Raw genomic sequence first — 5210 nt, forward strand, 5'->3', positions numbered from 1 at the left:
CATCACCTCTGTCCAAACACACACAATCACCTCAGACATCAGTCTGCAGCAGCACAATAAGCCCCACACCGCTGCTCCCTGTGCCTGATGGGAAATGGGGACGGCAGCATTTATTTAGACTACAGCTGGTGATGCTGCAGACTGTTTGGGCTGAAATGGCTTTTCAAACAAATTCCTAGACATTCTCATGACATAATGCTGATAGTGTGGAGGAGCAATGAGTCCAAACAGAAACAAACAGTCTGGATATTACTACTATTTACTGTGGCACATTTTTTAGTCTCTTATTCCCCCTTTTTCCAGCCTCCATCAACAGAATTTTATCCTCTTGGTTGAAGCATTTAAAAAAGTTTATACAAAGATTTAGAACAAATTTACAAAAAGATTAAAGTGAGTGGACACACACTGTTGCCCATGAAGTTGGAATAATTGCCTGAATACACAGTTTACAAAGGTTAATTGTGGTTTAAGTTTCATAAAGTTGAGAAGATATACACTTGATTTATCAAGAATAAATCACATTGTCACAATCATTTCATGAGAAGAGGTAAAAAAACATTTTATCCCAACTTTATGGGCAACAGTGTATTTATTCCTAAGGCCTGCAGACGATATTAAGCCGGACCATTCAGGACAATGAGGAACCATTTTTTTTTACCAATATAACCTTTAGTTTTCACATTAACATAAAAATTAATCAACTATTTTGCTGAGTTGTGTTTTTGTTAAATATGCAAAACCAAAACCAACAAGAGCAGAACTGAAGCAAGTGCAGAAACATCATGAAAAAATAACAAATATAACAAAAGACAGTTTACAACATGCAGGTAAAAGTAATAAATAGATCATATCTACTAATATCATCTACACAGGAAGAGCAAATATTCACAGTGACATTTATAACCACTAAACAAGTGTGGCAGGTAAAACAGAGTAAGTTGTTACTCTTTAATAGACTATAAGAAAGGTTTGTTTAACACACTTCATCAGTAAACACACTCATCCATCATGTCCTGCTCTGATCCACAGGAGCAGCGCGCACAAAGTGTTGGTCACTAAGTGACACTCTGACTGTGTTTGAAGCGGGAAACTGTGTTTGAAGCTGATTTACCGGCTTATTTACAACTTCTGGGGATCCGTGAGTAATTAAAAAGCGAAAGGGGGTTTGTGCTGAGACAATCAGCATGCCGCAGGGTTTCTCACATCCTCTGAGAGAGAGAGGAGGAGGAGGAGGAGGGTGGAGGAGGAGGAGGAGGAGGAGGGTGGAAAGAACTTGAGTTGAGGAATTTGAATCGTGTTTGAAGGGGGAGAGGGAAAAGAAAGGGTCGGGGGAATGTCTGAGGGAGTCTGAGGGAACAGGAGAGAGGCTCTGGACGACAGACTGCAGGAAACACTGGTTTAAAAATACTCCCCTCGGCCGCCAGAAATAGACTCGGCTTTGGAGAACTTCATCAGTTTGGTGGTGACCAAACTTTTGGTGGTCGCTGCTGCGCACTGGGGCCGAAACAACAACACCAGGGGAGAAGCAGCCAGACTCTGAAGCAGCACGGAGACTTTTTTTTCTTTTTTTTTTAACACAAGTCTGTCTCCTCACAAAAGGGAACTGAAACGACCGGATCCGGTTTGCTTTGGTCACATTTCCAACATCTGCAGGAGTCACAGCAAAACTTTTCTTGGGATCTTTGCGCTGCTGGGATGCGCTGATGGAGCCCGGCGGTGTTTCCAAGATGACTGCTCTTCTTCTGAAGCGCCTTTTCAGAGGTGATCTCCCCTCCAGAGGAACCATGAGCGGCTCTTTTCTGATCCTTGGCGTCCTTTTTTCTGCTTGGAGGCCAGTAAGCGCCGGCACACTGACAGGTAAGGCTGAGTTTCCACTTGTTGTTTGTCTGCTTCTCTGCGAGGAAAAACATCGTAATGAGCAATTAGCGCAGTCAGGCTTCTGCTCCTAACTCATTAAATCAATTTGCTTTGGGGTGGCGAGTGCGACCACAGCTGCAACATCTGGCCAACATGAAGGAATTCACTGCGCTCATAAAAAGCTTTAAAACAAGGTAACAAAGAAAACAAACATGATCAGCTTTATTGGTCCAGTCAGACTTTTTTTTTAAGGTTTTATTTTTGTATTCTGCTGATGACAGCAGGTAAAAGGTGATGGAGGAGGGTTTGTTTTGAAAAGCTGTTTTCCTTGACTGCCATTAAAAGCTGGAGGATCATGTTTTAGAGATCATGTGCAGCAGCAACCCTCCTGCAAAACTCGTCCTCTTCCCGGGAACACTTCCAAACCAGGTGTCCAGACCAGGACGTCCACCGGTCATGGAGCATCCGGAATACTGAGGGAATTTAGTGCATGTACTCCAGGCAGGGAAAGGGCTTAAAATAAATCCTGCGGGGAAGTGAGACAACCATGACACAACACTGAGAGACATCTGCTGTTTAGAGAAAAATAGAGATAGAATAAATAGAGAAAATTGTCTCTATTCCAGGCCGGTATTACATCAGAACAAGTGTGGAAACCCTGCCAACCATCATTCAGAAGTTCTTATCAGTTTTGGCTGTTTAAGCTTTGGACTCCATCAGCTACTGCGACTAGTGGATGAAAACATGGAGTCCCTGAAGGGGGCCTCCACCTGTCAGCTCATGTGTTTTGGCCATTACGGTCACGCTGTCTCTCAGGGAGCTGTACCTCTGGCCTCAGCAGATGTATGACCAAGGGGGACAGAGATTACTAGACGCTGCTGTGATTTATAAGCTCAGACCTGATGGTTTCCAAGAGAAGTTTTCCTCATGCCTCAGTTCCTATTTGAGTGAAGGGATGGCTGTGGCCTAGGAGTGAGGGATGAGGAGGGGTTCAGGGGGGCGAACGGCTGTCGGTTTGTGAGTCAGAGCAGGTCTGACTCAGACTGGAGCAGTGAAATGATGGATGGGGTAAGAGGGCAAGAGCGGAGGAGAGGGAGTTGGGAGGGGAGGTGGCACGATGTGTAGCGATGAATCCAAAGAATGGCATGAAAAGGAGGCTAAATGAGAAAAGGGCAAAGGCGCAGCAGTGAATGGAGGGGCAGAAAGAAAAAGGCAGAAAGATAAAGGAGGGAGGGAGAGGAGGATAAATGCTCGGACTGTGTCGGGCATTTTTGGTATGTGCATGTCCACTGACATTTAACATCTGAGCACAGAGAGGGAGAGCAGGAGGAGAGGCGGGCTGGGGAGAGACTGATCGTGAAGAAAAAGTGTGGGACCTCGGGGGAATTTAGGGGACAAAAGGGAGGAGATGGAGCAGTTAAGCACAAATGAATCACTGCAGACAGGCCACACACACACACACACAGTTCAACCATGGCCTGCTCTCTGTGTCTATCTGCATTCTCATAAAAGGTTTACAAGGTTATTATTAAATGAATGTAGCACTACGAGACAGAGAAAGAAAGTAGGGCTGTCTTTGTTCAATATGACACTGAACAAAAACAAAGTCAGGGCCACGCAGATTCTTGAAAGCGCTCAGCCAAGCTTGAAAAATAAAGGGAGGAATGACTTTTAACGCCAAAAAGCACAGAGAGAGACGGAGAGGCGGTGAGGCAGAGACTCAGAGGGCCCCTTCACTCACTGCACACTCCCAGAACAAGCTTTTTGAATGCCTGGTTGTGTGTGCTGATTATTAGTACATCTACAGAATCAAGGGCATGTTCTGCCTACGAGTGAAATAAGTGGCGCCAAAGTGAGCTGTTTACATCACAGGTCTGTGTTCAGTAGCTGAGTTGTGTGCGTTTGCGTGAGAGGCGCTGCGGCGGAGTCCTCTGGGGTCGCAGCGACGGGGTCAGAGGTGGGAGGTCGGCCATGAAACAGACTAGGAGGGCGGCTCGACAAGCTTGAGAAAATCTTTACAGGCATCATTCAATGTGATCTATTCTTGTCCTGAAATCCAAGAGCACAAGAGCTAGATTATTACTTTTAGCTCATACTATTCCATCTTTTACTTATTTTATCAAGACAGGGAGTAGTGACGCCTCGCCTTCACCTGCTCTGTGGATGTCTAGCATTTCTACATTGCTGTAGGAGAGATCTACGCCCATCATCTGCGTGTGTCCTTTCCAAATTTGTGTTTTAATGGAGAGGCTGTGACCATTCTTTCATCTTTACAGCAGCATGCATGCTTTGCCTCAACATGATCAGGAACTCTTCCAATTTCTGCTGAATTTCTGTGTGAGTGAGAAAAAGCAGAACCGGTTTACACTCATCATATTTCTGATCACGCTCTGCGGATGTTGAACAGATTCACAGACGTCTTGGCAGACGACCTGCAGGACTGTCACTGCTGTTTAGAATATTTTTTTGTGTTCTTGCCGAGCTCTCTGTGCTCTGACACCGTCGGAGCAGCAGGAGCAGCCGTCCTCTAACAAGGAGCCTTTGTGCCAGTATCAGTATACCAGTATCCTTCCCAGGTCAGCCCCTCTGTCAGGGAGAGATAACTCACATTGTAAAGATAACTGGATGCACTCAAAAGCCAGTGGTGGTGGTGGATAAACTCTGGGTTCACCTGCTGCTATCACATCTCTTCAATGGCAAAATCAAGCCTTGAACATTTCTCAGCCCAAGCACACAACTGAATGGAGATTGTAGCCGTAAGAAGATCAGTTAAGCATTCAATCCATTCATTACATCAAAAAGTCGCAGGTGTCTAGCTTCTCAAATGTCGAGGTTAGCTGCTTTTCTATGTTTGAAATCACTACAAGTTGAATAACTTTGGGTTTGGGGCAAAACCAACTATTTGAAGATATTCAGTCTGAGCTAGGGGAACCTGTGAGGGACATTTTCATTATTTTTCTGACATATGATTAAGACATGACTAATCAGTAAATAAAAAAGCAATCAATACATTACTCAGTAATGAAGATAATCATTACTTTAATTGTCAGTGTCATTGGTGATTCATTAAATAATTCCTCTTATTTATGGTTCTGTCAAATGTCTGAACAACCCAGAACTTCTAAAAAGAGCTTTTATTTTTCTTAATCATGGAAAAAAAAAAAACATTTACTGATTTTTGGCGTGTTTGAGCAACTTAAACCTCTAAAAGGCAAAACATATTGTGTACTTGATTTCCTACTCCTTAATGTCATATCCACGTGAAGCAGCATGACCTCAGATCTACCATCACTACATCATGCACTGCCACTGACAGGAAAATGCTGCTTCTTCTCTCTCTTAATCAAAGATTT

The sequence above is a fragment of the Pempheris klunzingeri genome, chromosome 4 (assembly GCF_042242105.1).
Source record: "Pempheris klunzingeri isolate RE-2024b chromosome 4, fPemKlu1.hap1, whole genome shotgun sequence".
NCBI classification, from domain to species: Eukaryota; Metazoa; Chordata; class Actinopteri; order Acropomatiformes; family Pempheridae; genus Pempheris; species Pempheris klunzingeri.